This window comes from Octopus bimaculoides, chromosome 4, assembly GCF_046866305.1.
Source record: "Octopus bimaculoides isolate indiv1 chromosome 4, ASM4686630v1, whole genome shotgun sequence".
In the NCBI taxonomy this organism is placed as follows: Eukaryota; Metazoa; Mollusca; class Cephalopoda; order Octopoda; family Octopodidae; genus Octopus; species Octopus bimaculoides.
Genome location: NC_142931.1, coordinates 85,843,726 through 85,858,725, shown reverse-complemented (window position 1 = coordinate 85,858,725; position 15,000 = coordinate 85,843,726).

Sequence of the window (15,000 nt, the reverse complement as noted above, 5' to 3'; positions counted from 1 at the left end):
CAAATCCGGTGATAAACTAAGCGGAGAGTATATTGAGCGTATTAACTATTGAATATAATTTAAGTGAGACCGATGCAATTTTCGTTGCCTTCCGATGAACTCCGGTTTTTTTTTTATGAGAACCTGTCATGGAGAGGAGACGTTGCTGTAGTTCAAAATCTGAGGCAGTGGGTATCATTTATCAGTAAGTGTGTGATTGTTTCAAGTAGTTCAAGCTCGAAATGTGATGATGTTTTCAGCGTAACTATTATATAGGTTTTCCTTGAACAATTTGTGCTAAATCTAGTTTCTCGGATTTTTTTTTTTCTTGTTGTAAAGAAAATTCTATTTACGTTGAATTTGTACGGAGTTGGTGGGAGTGAAAATAATATTTATTTTTTTTGTTAATATGATAGATTTTTTATGTATTGCATTTCATTTGCAAACAACTTTTTTAGTGTAACTTTGTACGCTCGTAGTCATGTAAAATGCGATGAAATAATTCTTTGTCAGAGTACATGATGGTTATTCTTCTGCTAGTAGTACTAACTACATTTTTATAAATGCCGGCATATTAGAATTTATATCAATAAAAATGTAATTCTTCGTTAAACCCTCTATAGTGATAGTATCAAATAGTATTCAGACATGATATGATTTATAAAATGTCGACATTTCTTAGATTAGCTCTAATGGTGATTTTTAAATGAAATTCCCTCTATAAACTATTACTATTAATTTTGTTTTATTAGTTTATCTGAAATGCAGTCGTTGAAACCAGTATTTGTTTCGAGCAGAATTTGTTTCGAATCGTTTCTAGGGTATATAAACACTTGAATTCTCGAACTTCAGTTCCAGTTTAATTGCCTGTGACAACACCAAATAACATTTCATTTATCAGAAGCCACAAAGACAAAAATAAAAAGAAAATGTTCTTACTCATATACATTGTAACAGTACTATGCCTCACCAATGGTGGTGACGAATTTTTCTCGAATTTACGAGTGTTGCTATCTAGCAACACTCACGCAAACACCCACATCTACACACATATATACACATGTGCATATACACACATTTGTGTTTATGTGTGTGTATGTGTAATATATATATATATATATATATATATATATATATATATATATATATATATATATATATATTCATACATAGATAAATAAATACTTATATAATTATAAACATTAATATACATAGATACATTTATATAACATGTATGTATATATATATGTGTGTGTGTGTGTGTGTGTGTGTGTGTATATATATGAGTGTGCCCGTGTGAGTGTGTTTGTGTGTGTATCTATAAGTATGTAAAAGTGTATATATGCGTGTGTGTGTGTGTATACTCATATATATTAAATTAAAACGTTTAAATATGTGTCTATATAATTAACTGGTGTGTGCGCGCGCACGCATTTGAGTGTGCGTGTGTGCACATATGTAGTGAACAGATAATTCATTCATAAAAGCACTATTGAAAACAAAGCTAATTCTCAATATCCAATTTTTATTGCTATTTAATTTCTTTTGTAAACTTAAAAACATTTCACATCCATTAATAGTTTGTGAGTCTTTTATGTATTCTTTGAAACAATAAATTCCAAGCTACCATTTACGTTTCCAAGCCTTCCCCCATTTTATCAAAACTGCATCTGCGAGAAGACAAGCTTCAAGAACACGAAACTGTAAAAAGGATCACACTCTCTCAGACATATTTCTCTACTACATACAATATTTGATTAATTTTCATTAATTAACATTTCTGGGTTGTTTTCCCCAATCTTTTCTGGCAAGAATCAATCATTTAGAAAATAATCGTTTTAAAAAATTGTTGCGTGGTTGTTAATGTTGGCTGCTATGATACCTGGTTGAGTTAATGAATGAAAATATGTTTCTTAGCCTGTATGTAGAAGTAAACTGAACGACACCCGCGAATATTTTATCATCGAATACAAAGACAAACTGCACTGGTCTTTTACAGATAACAGCAGCAATAGTTACATAATGGGATGAAGGCTATTATTACGACAACATGCGGCTTGCCCAATATAACTGGAAACAATTGTGCTATGCTTGTGGCGACAGAGGTTCCTGTCATCTCTGCGCCATCTATCTTAGCTGCCTTCCTGAGTCGTCTGGCTCCTAAAAATGTACGCCGAACGGTTTTTGTAGGAGACCGGAAGTTAACTTCAAGAATTTTCAAGAAAAACCTGTAGACCGATAATGCGAAACTATGGTAGTTGATTCGTAATGTCTGACCGCGTATCCAGGGCTACGGTTTCGAATCATCACTACAAAATAAATGTCTAATTTTAAATAAAATTTCTTAGCTTACTACATCAAATATATCAACATTCACTGTTCTTTTATCAAGGGTCACACCTACTTCTTTGTTTTTCAATTTCGTTGTAGTTGTTGACTTTGTAGTTTTTGCCTAACCCGGGATTAGCTCTGATAGAGCAGACTTATGATCAAAAATGTCCAACCCGTACCGTTTACTTTTTTCATTTCAACTAAATCTATCCTTTAAAAAAAAACAAAAACGTAGGAGCCGGTTCGGTGATCAGCATCGCTTTATTTCATACCATTTCTTATTTTATATCTTTTTAGCAACGATATAAGTTATACACATATATATAGAAGGTATAAAAGTAACACACGAGTTGATATGTATAAGGAAAATAAGACGTGGTAGAAAATGCTAAAATAATTTTATCATGAAGTACATTTCAGTACCGGTTTCCGTCTTTTAGACTTTTTCAACTAAGAGTAAAATAAGAAAAACAATTACATTGGAGAAAAAAAATTAAGCAAAATGTTTTATAAATATTTCCATATTCTTGAAATAGTCTGTCTGTCTCTTCCTTTGCGAATGCTTGGTTGGTTGGTAGGTAGGTAGGTAGGTAGGTAGGTAGGTAGGTAGGTAGGGAAGGTAGGTAGGTAGGCAGGTAGGTAGTAGTAAATCTGAAGGAATAGTTTTATGAGTACAAAGAATTGATGGTTTAAGTAGGAGCAGCCGAGGGAGGAGGAGAAGAAGAAGAAGAAGAAGAAGAAGAAGAAGAAGAAGAAGAAGAAGAAGAAGAAGAAGAAGAAGAAGAAGAAGAAGGAGGAGGAGGAAGAGAAGTAGGAGTAGGGAAAGAAAAAATACAGTAGTGGTGTGACACAGTAGATTGTTTGCGAAATTTTCTTTAATGGACAAATGACCTAAAAGTGATCTGCTGTGGTCGTAACAGTAGTGGTTGGAATTTTTCTAAATTCTTGTTGTAATTTCATCTGTGGTGGAAACATTCAAAATATGTTTATATTTTACAATAAAATATACTTACTTTTTAATGCGCTGATTATAGGTTGCATTGTCCCTGAATTTACAGAGGGGAAAAATGCTAAAATGCACTTCAAAATAAAATTGTTTTAGCGTTTTCTACCTTGTCTTATTTTCCTTATATAAATATATATATATATATATATATATATATATATATATATATATATATATATATATATATATATATATATATATATATATATATATATATATATATATATATATATATATGCATATATATATATATGCATATATGGATACAGGACGTCACCAACTGTAAACAACATGAAATACGAAAACAAGCGAGTTGAAACCAGGACAAAGAACACAAAGAACGACCCCTCATCAGTTGTCGGCTGTCTATCTATTCCTCATTTCGATCATTCAACGACAATATGAGTCAGTCTTCGAAGACAGTTGTTCTCATAACTTCCAAAATGAATTTGAGATTTTATAGAGGGTCAAAGTTGGGAACAAAAAAACAGGACAGTGGAGACATACAAGGAAATCGGAAGAAAACAAACATGGAGGGTCGTTAGACCAGAACGAAGGGACAGATAGTGAACGCTGGAAGAAATATTTTCTTTGAAAAGGGAAAAGATAGAAGACGTCCAGTCCTTAGAACGTCTGTGCAGGAAAAGAAAGATGGACGATGGTCACGTGTGAGCAACGAGAGAGAGAGAAAAGAGAAAGAGGGGAGGGAGAGAGACAGATAGAAAACTGTGAAGAAAAGAAACAGTGAATTAGAGAAGGATGGGGAGAAAACAGTATAGAGTAGAGTCGCATCAAAAAGGTTAAGATAAACTTACTTGGAAATGGATGCGTGGCGTTCAATTAAATAATAATATAAATAACACACACACACACACACACACACACACACACACACACACACACACACACACACATACACACACACATATATATATATATATATATATATATATATATATATATATATATACATACATATATATATATGCATATATGGGTACAGGACGTCACCAACTGTAAACAACATGAAATACGAAAACAAGCGAGTTAAATACGCAAAACGAGAGAAAAAATTGATAACAGGACAAGTAACACAAAGAACGACCCTTCTCCCTCACCCTCTTTCTCTTTTTCTCTCTCGTTGCTCACACATGACCATTGTCCATCCTTCTTTTCCTCACATGACCATGTTTCTTTTCCTGCACGGACTCCCTAAGGACTGGACGTCTTCTATCTTTTCTCTTTTCAAAGAAAATATTTCTTCTAGCGTTCACTATCTTTCCCCTCGTTTTGGTCTAACGACTCTCTGTGTTTGTTTTCGTTCGGTTTCCTTGTATGTCTCCACAGTCTCGTTTTTGTTCCCAACTTTGACCCTCCATAAAATCCCAAATTTATTTTGGAAGTTATGGGAACAGCTGTTTTCAAAGACTCATATTGTCGTTGAATGCTCGAAATGAGGAGTAGATAGACAGCCGACAACTGATGGAGGGTTGTTCTTTGTGTTACTTGTACTGTTACTTTGTGTTACTTGTCCTGTTACTTTGTGTTACTTGTGCTGTTTGCAGGACATCCTCGTCGAGCTCTACAGATCTTCTAGGACGAGGCTCATCCTGTAGGCTGTAGTTCCCGGCTCGGAATTTCTGGAACCACCGTTGACACTGGCTTACGCTTACTATCCGATCCCCATATACTGCATTAATATTCCTCACACTTTCTGTTACGTTGTTGCCTTTATCGAATTCATAAAGCAAAATATGCCGAATATGCTCCTTTGTTACTTCCATAGTAGCTTTGAAAAAATAACTGTTAAAATCCAACTGCACTCTTCAAAACTTGCACTAAGAATAAGTACAATGTAAATTTACTACCTGCTTTTAAAACAAGTTGATGCAGGTAGTTTATCCCGCCCCCCTCCGACTTTTAGTTCATGCAATTGAAAACCTGCACTATTTAGGAATTATAGCCAACACTGATTTTGTTACGACTTTTCTTATACGAAATTCTTGATGTAAACAACAATGAGATAGATCTAAAATGAAAAATGGTTAATGCTGGCTATAATTTCTATTGAAAAATCCGTAGAGATAACCTTAACGCGATTTTGTAATCGTGAGCGCAACAGCCTAATCACTAGGGTCATGCGCCTTCACTAAGGTATATGTGTGTATATATATATATATATATACAATTTTTTTTAAAGAAGGCAAATTTAGTTTCTATTTATAGCAGGTCAACTAAATAAGTAGAGGCGCCTTCCGTAGGTTAAACTAGTGCCAGTTTGCTTTTCAGCCGCTGTTAACATCTTATGAAAAGTCTATAAAGTGGATGTTGATCATAAATGGACCTCTGATCAAAACACTTGACTCTGTTATGGAAGTCGGACAAATTCTCACTTCCGTTTCTGCTTGGGTAAATATTCTCTCGGAGGCAATGCACTTAATGATTCTGTCACGCAGTACTATATCACCGAAGGAGTGTTAACGTCTGACAACGAGGTTATGTGATGATGGGAAGGGGGAGGGGAAGAGGATGAGCAACGACAATGACGACGACAACAACAACAACGATGACAACGACAACAACAATGACAACGACGACAACAACGACGGTGGCGACGATGATTGTGATTATAACGATGATGATGTTGATTGTGCTTGTTACAGCAGATATCGCTGCATATTATTAACACCCGCTGAGTGGTGGACTGGGCATGCCGTGGTTGATGATGCGAAGACATGCGCTGAAGCTACTTTATCTCCAGTGCTTCCTTGACGGTGAATAGATGTGGTCGCCGTTCGCCAGACATGCATTTCTGCAGCTAGTTTCTTTAACGGAGTTGCAGTCCTAGGTAAAACAGAGGCCCAGGGGTAGCATTTGGAAATGTCTTCAAGCGCACACAGCCCTCAACCAATCGGACACTGAGATAGGCGGAACGTCCACTTTAGCTTTTAGTAGAGGATTAGTGGCGGAAAAGTGCGACGATGTTCTTGGAGAGATCTTAGGCGTCAAAGAAAATCAACTAGCCGCTCTTTTCCGGAGAATTTTCAGCCTAGGACCTATGGAAATTTTCCAAAAATCTCTGGCCTGGCAGTGCTACCGGGGAGCTTTACTTGTTCGAGATAAACTTTACAGGCCCAGAAGTGCCGTCAGCCAAGCATGTCCGAGATGCGCGCAGGACGACGATACATGCACTCGTCCAGTGCCCGAGTACTGCTGACCTATGGGTTTATGTTGAACACCTACTGTCGCGAGTGGGACGGATTCGGCTGTCAGCTGAATCCATCGTGAAGATCACCCCGCCGCCTTTCTTTAACCAAGAAAGAAAGGTTGAGTTTATATGCCTGGTGGCCATGGCAAAAGAGGTTGTATGGTGGACGAGATTGGAGAGGCTGAAGACAAACACTTTCCCCTTTGGCCAATCCTTGATCAACTTCTTCAAGTTTCACTTATAAAGGAAAATTATGGTAGAGAGGGAAGTGTTGTCTTCTAGCCAATTTGATAAAAGGTGGGTGAAAGTGGCGAGAATGGTGAGAATGAACGGACCTGCAGTTGAAAAAAAAAAAAGGGAAATGAAAAACACCTGCCCCAAAAGTCAGGATACCCATGGTTTTTTCATGGGGTTTTTCCACGAGCATCTCTTGAACGTCTCTTCCTTATTGAGGATCACACGTTATTGATTTAAAAAAAAAATTTGTTGGCCTTGTTTACATGCAAAACCCTCACAGCACACACATAATTAATGATTATTTAACGATGATGAACAACACACCTATGCTTCAAAAGATAAATTACCCCACCACCTCAACACATGTCTATGATGCTTCCCTACTACTCCTGCTAATGATCAGAGATGCATATATTATCAGCTACTATGGGACATGCTCAACTGGTAAAGGTCGAGCAACTGACAAGCAAGTCTTTGATATTGAGCAGAATATGTGCTGTAGCCCATATTTTACACCAAAACAAAACGTGTTGTACGACATAGTGATCTCATATCAGGGTAAGCAGTGCGAGATCTTGCAGGTGGGGCCCTGTTCTTCAGGTCGAGTAGCCCATCCCGCTCAAAAGGTCCCTGAATAAGGTTTGTTCAAGGATGATGAACGAAACATCCATGCTTCCAGAGATTAATTATTCAAACCCTAAAGAATTTTTCTCAACACATGGTTATGATGCTCCCACACTACTTCTGTTCGTGATCAGAGATGCACATATTGTCAGCCACTAAGGGACATGCTCAACTGGTAAAGGTCAAACACTGACAAATAAATCTGTGGTACAGAACAGAATATTTACTGTAGCCCATCTTTTATGCCAAGACTAAACATGTTTATCATTATTTTGGTTTGGCTCAGGTTTGGTCTTCTTCCTGGTAGTGACAAACATTCTTCTTCTTCTTCTTCTTCTTCTTCTTCTTCTTCTTCTTCTTCTTCTTCTAATAATAATAATAATAATAATAATAATTATTATTATTATTATTATTATTATTATTATTATTATTGAAACCGTAGTGATTGGTCGTGGGTTTGTTAGTGGTGGTGATGTTGTGACAGTGGTTGTTGATAGTAGCAAACCCATTTTTATGTTTGTATTACTAGTGGAGGTGATGTTGGTGATGGTATAAGAATAGAGACTCCGTATGAGTATATAAAGATGTGTATGTGTGTATGACTGTATGCATGTGTTTGCGCGCGTGTGTATGTGTGTATGTGTGTGTGTGTGTGCGGTGTTATAGGGAGGCGGTGAAGTTGAAGTAATTAGGATGTTATGGCATGGCATTGCTGTTTTACACGTGTTCCAAAGATCAGCGAAGCAATGCGTTGTTCGCTTCTAGTGTTACATGCTTCTTTTTCGGCCTCACGACCCTTCCCGGCCATCTCCCACCCCCCATCAATTCCATTACCAGCTCCATGTTCTATATCCCCTCCCTCCTCCGTCTCTCTCACCCCGCTTCTAAACATCATTTCTCAACGGAATTAAACTTAACATTTACTTCTGGAAGATTCTGTTACTGAGGTATTTCAGTTGTTGTTTGCTTATAACATTACAAAACCTTCCGTATCAAACACCCACCCACCTTCTCTTGTCATGTCATGCTGCCACGTCCCCATCTCGCCTTACCCCACCTCTTCACACCACATAGTGCCATTCCTCTATTACTCGAGTTTAAAGAGGGAGCTTCCAGCCGGTTGCTCAACCTGCTAGAAATAGCAACCAAAATTTTTCAAATGACACCTCATCATCAGAAAAATTGGAAGGATACACTAGTGAGCGTAGATAGCGAAAGTATGACACTTATTTCGGTAGTGATACGCCATGATTTTTTAAATATTCTTTAATTATTTTAATGGATGCATGCGATAGACTTCGGAAAAAAGTATCCCTACAGTTGTTGGCACTCCGTCGCTTACGACGTCGAGGGTTCCAGTTGATCCGATCAACGGAACAGCCTGCTCGTGAAATTAATGTGCAATCAACAGACACGTGTACCCTTAACGTAGTTCTCGGGGATATTCAGCGTGACACAGTGTGACAAGGCTGGCTCTTTGAAATACAGGTACAACAGAAATAGGAAGAAAGAGTGAGAGAGAGTTGTGGTGGAAGAGTACAGCAGGGTTCGCCACCATCCCCTGCCGGAACCTCGTGGAGCTTTAGGTGTTTTCGCTCAATAAACACTCACAACGTCCGGTCTGGGAATCGAAACCGCGATCCTATGACCGCGAGATCGCTGCCCTAACCACTGGGCCATTGCGCCTCCACATCCATACAGTACCGTGTTATAAAAAGACCACAACATTTGGCAAAAAATTTTATTAATTTTAATATTTGTCACAAAAAAAAAACGAAAAAAATAGGTGGACTGGCAGAATTGCTAGCATACCGGGCAAAATGCTTAGCGGCATTTCGTCCGTCTTTACATTCTGAGTTCAAATTCCGCCGAGGCTGACTTTGCTTTTCATCCTTTCAGGGGTTGATAAAATAAGTACGTTGAATACTGGGGTCGATGTAATCGGCGTACCCTCTCCCCGCCGAAATTGCTGGCCTCGTGCCAAAATTTGAATGCAATATTCGGCGCAAAAAGGTGTATTTTCAGCGTTATTTTAACATTCACCACCTAAAGAACACTATGCAGAGACCAACATCACCACCTCCCCATTACCCACCACCCCACTATTATCCACTATTATCACCACAACCACGAACACTACAACCACCACTATTACCACTGCCATAACAACCATGTCTATCGCTATTGTGACCATGCCACCACTTCAACAACGACCATCGCCATCATCGCTACCAGTACAAATACCATAATTATCACCATGACAACAACGACCACCAGCAGAACCACTCCCTCGACCACTACTATGACCTCAAGAAGAGCCACTATAACACTCACCACCATCACTCCCGGTGGCAAAATCCACCGCCCTAACCACTAATGCCACCAGTAATGATACCAGATATTTTGTCTGTCAGACTTCATTAAGTTGAGCAACGTTGGTGGTATCACTGACTAATTTGAAGATTGCTGTATGTGTGTGTGTGTGTGTGTGTGTGTGTGTGTGTGTGTGTGTGTGTGTGAGTGTGTGTGTGTATCAGTGTGTGCGTGTGTCAGTGTGTGTGTGTGTGTGAGAGAGAGAGAGAGAGAGAGAGAGAGAGAGTGTGTAAGCAACATTGTGTTTGTGTAATAGTAGTGTGAAATAATGCGCTGAGTTGTATCCCTGTGTTTTATTAAGCATATTCTTTTTGCTCCTGAGTCTGTAAGTTTCACATATACATGGCGTGTATATATATATATATATATATATATATGGGAGAATATACGAAAAAACAACAACAGACGAGGACAGGTGGTGTAAATAACAAAAGGATGTATTAGTATGACGCTCGGGAATACGGAAAGTCTTTGACGTTTCGAGCTACGCTCTTCAACAGAAAGAATACGGAGACAAGGAGAAAAACACGGAGAAAAAAAATTGAATAGTGTCCAGTCAACGGTCAATATGTATATATATATATACATGTATGTATGTATGTATGTATGTATAAGCAAAATAAGACAAGGTATATAATGCTAAAATAATTTTAACATGAAGAACATTTTAGTACCGGTCTCAGTCTTTGGGACTTTTTCAACTTAAAGTAAAGCATAAAAACAACTAAATTATGGAAAAATTAAATGAAATGTCTTTTGAAGATATATCCATAGTTCTCAAATGCAAGAGACACTTTCCTTTTTTCTGTTTCTGTGTACATATGTATACACGTATAATGCATACATGCGAATATTCATATTACGACAAACGTAAACAAGCAAACGAAGTTTGCTTTTAGAACCATTGACATGTCTTAGAAAGTTAAGTGATTTTTAAATTCTCAAACGCAGGATAATGCTAATAATATAGCCTGAACAGGATAAGCTACCCCTATTTTGCAGAAAAAAGAATTGGCGGCCAGATATGAGACTCGAACTCACACCGCGTGATTACGCGTCGTGGTGCTCTTAGACCGATTAAGCTAAACTGCCCACACCGCACATTCTTTTGCAAATTTAAGATGTATAGAAATCTCGCTTTATGAGACGCTATTTGGCATCTACATGGCATTAAAGTATTCAGCGGGAATATGTTAACTACTCTCTCTTTTACCTGTTTCAGTCATTTGACTGTGGCCATGCTGGAGCACCGCCTTTCGTCGAGCAAATCGACCCCAGGAATTATTCCTTGTAAGCCTAGTACTTATTCTATCGGTCTCTTTTGCCGAACCGCTAAGTTACGGGGACATAAACACACCAGCATGGGTTATCAAGCGATGTTGGGGGGGGGGGGGCAAACACAGACACACAAGCACACACACACACACACACACACACACACACACACACACACACACACACACACACATATATATATATATATATATATATATATATATATATATATATATATATACATATATATATATATATATATATATATATATATATATATATATATACATATATATATATATATATATATATATATATATACATATATACGACGGGCTTCTTTCAGTTTCCGTCTGCCAAATCTATTCATAGGGCTTTGGTCGGTCCGAGGCCATAGTAGAAGACACTTGACCAAGGTGCCACGTTGTGGGACTGAACCCGGAACCATGTGGTTCGTAAGCAAGCTACTTACCACATCTATCTTTTTATATTAATTTGAGCACCCTAAATTGATTTGTTTTTACAAAGTGGCCTAAACAACTGTGATTTAATTTTAATAGTATTTAACCTGAATAAGCACCAAACAGTCATATTTAGGAAAATCTACGTTAATTTATTTAAAAATTTGTACATGAAAATTACAGTCAACACTGACCTCGAGACAGTTAGGACACTTGTAACATTAAACATGGACACTTGTAAATACCAAGCCTAAAGAATACCTAATGTTTCTTTATAACATATTTTATATAAGAGTTTCAATCACCCTTTAAGTATTTCACAAAAACTATTCAAACACCTTCAACTCCGATTATTTAACATTTAACATTATGAAACAATGTATAAGGTTACTGTGATTTAAGTTGACTAGGTAAATAACAATGTTATTGACATTATCGTACGAAAGGGAAACAGAAAACAATATATACTCTGGTTTAAACCTCCTTAGTACTTACGCAGCAAGGAAATATCTGAAAGCTCTAAATATACATATTGTCAGTCATCACAAATATCGTAGCATCTAGAATGGTTTAAAGGTCAGCTATTCAAATGAATTAATTATTCCAAATTATTCCAAATTATTCCAAATCCTTGTCGTACATCAACCGGAAATCTCCGAAAATTCTTCAGTAATAATATTCAGTCATGCAATCGCATAAATTCGGATCTTTGTCCTTTAATGGTAGATGTGTGGCAAGCTCAATATGAGGTGGAACTGTATAACTGGTAAAAGTAACAATGATTGAAAAGTAAATCAGTTTAACAGCTACCCTGTTTAAATAATGGTACAACCAACATATAAGCGCTGTGTGTGTGTGTGTGTGTGTGTGTGTGTGTGTGTGCGTGTGTGTGTGTGTACGTGTGCGTGCGTGTGTGCATGTATTTGTTCGCACCTGTTACTCTCTTCCTCCTGATAACCTTCTGTACCCTGAAAAATATGATGACCATGACAGAAAAGGTTGTTAGCATACGTATGAACAATACTCATAAAGTTGTCAAAAGTTGATTGTAGCATATCTACCTATTTGGATAGGCTGGTTAGGATTGCAATGCTTTTCACCATAGAACGTGCATGATTAAGGTTTAATAAGTATCAACATGACAAACAAGTCTTTATATCAGCTCACCTCTTTATTTTTCCCTTTCTTTCACACACACACAAACACACGCACACAATACTCTCTTGCTCTCTCTCCCTCCCTCCCTCCCCCCCTCTCTCTCTCTCTCTCTCTCTCTCTCTTTCTTTCTTTCCGCCTCATTTTGCGTGTGAGTATTTGTGTATGAGTGTGTGCGTTTGCGCTCGCGCGCGCGCGGCTCTGTCGTTTTATAGTTGAAGAATATTCGGCGAAAATCCATTGGTTGAAACAGATTGGCCGAATACGAATTCGTCGAATGGCATACTTATGAATAAGTTTGTAGAAAAACATATTCGTAGAAAATCAAATTGATTAAAAACATATATAAATCGAAGAGGTGGAATATTCATCGAAATTTTAATAAGTTTTGAAGACAAGTAGATATAAATAAATGATATATATATATATATATATATATATATATATATATATATATATCGTTAAACTGCATTGCTTGCTACACTTGCTGTATTGTTTGCTACACTTAAATAAGTACTTTATTTGCTTATCGACTCGGAATAAGGAAAAGCAAACTTGACTTAGATAAGATTTGTCCTCAAAAAGTAAAGAACTGGATGAAATACCGCAAGTCTTCCGATACTGGCGATTTTGCCTGCATGACGCTTTCCTCCGGAAACTAATACGCACGCGCGCAAACAACCAACCATAGTGCGTCCATATGCAATATACATACATAAAGTACATTTTTTCTAAGACTGTTACCTATTCTGTCGCTCTCTTATGCCGAACCACTAAGTTACAGGGACGTAAACACACCGACACCTGTTGTCAAGTGCTGGTGGGTGACAACACAGATACAAAAAATCCACGTAGATATATAGATATAGTATGACAGACTTTTATCAGTTTCCGTCTACCAAATCCATTCAGAAGACTTTGGTCGGCCCGACGAGGCTACAAAGGAAGACACTTACCCAAGGTACCATACAGTAGGAACTGAAACTGGAACCATGTTTTTGGAGGCAAACATCTTATTGTAAATATAGTACACACGCGCGCGCGTGCGCACACATATTTATATATACATGCATACGTTCATAAATGTAGGCGCAATGGCCCAGTGGTTAGGGCAGCGGACTCGCGGTCATAGGATCGCGGTTTCTATTCCCAGACCCGACGTTGTGAGTGTTTATTGAGCGAAAACATCTAAAGCTCTACGAGGCTCCGGCAGGAGATGGTGGCGAGCCCTGCTGCACTCTTTCACCACAACTTTCTCTCACTCTTACTTCCTGTTTCTGTTGTGCCTGTAATTCAAAGGGTCAGCCTTGTCACACTGTGTCACGCTGAATATCCCTGAGAACTACGTTAAGGGTACACGTGTCTGTGGAGTGCTCAGCCACTTGCACGTTAATTTCACGAGCAAGCTGTTCCGTTGATCGGATCAACTGGAACCCTCGACGTCGTAAACGACGGAGTGCTAACAACAACAACAACAACAACGTTCATAAATATGTGTATGTATAATATATATATATAGTTGAAATTTATTTACTGAAAAACAAAAGACGAAGCCAGGTGTATGAACAACAAGCAGATGTATTAGTTTGACGCTCGGGAAAGTGAGAAAGTCTTTACTTTTCAGCCTAAAAAACTTGTGGGTTTAGTGAACAATCATGGCGACTGGTTGGAAAAATATAGTTTGACGGGAGAACTAGGAAGAAGAGCAGATAATAAAGTACTGGCGATCCCAAAACGAAGGTGCGCGTGCGTGTGTGTATGTGAGAGTGTGTGAGTATGTGTGAGTGTGTATGTGAATAGGGCTAGTGACTTTGGCGTGTGGATGTCTGTATGTGTAAGTGTGTGCGTCTGTAATGCGTGGATGATGGTGTGTTGGTGTGCGGATGATGGTGTGTAGGTGTGCAGATAATGGTATGTGGTGTGGGTGGTGGGAAGTGGTCAGTGCTACTGTGTATGGAGTGGTGTGGTGTGATGTGGTGTGGTGATGTGTGGTGATGTGTAGTGGTGTGGAGTTTGGGACATTGGTATATGTATATATAGTCATATATATATATATATATATATATATATACACAGACACATACACATACACATATATGTATATGCGCGCGTGTAAGTACATATGTTTGTATGAATATATGTAAATAAATATATCATGAAAGTTCGTGCGCATATAAGTAAGATGGTAACGTTGGTACATGCGTAGTAATAGCATAGCAGGCACCGTCTGCCTCTCCAAATAACTGAAATAATTCCTATCTTGTCTTCTTTATTGAATAACCCAGTTTCAATAGTCTACTGGAAGTAAAAGCCTTGTCCGAATCAAGAATGTTACTATTTGCTATTTTACG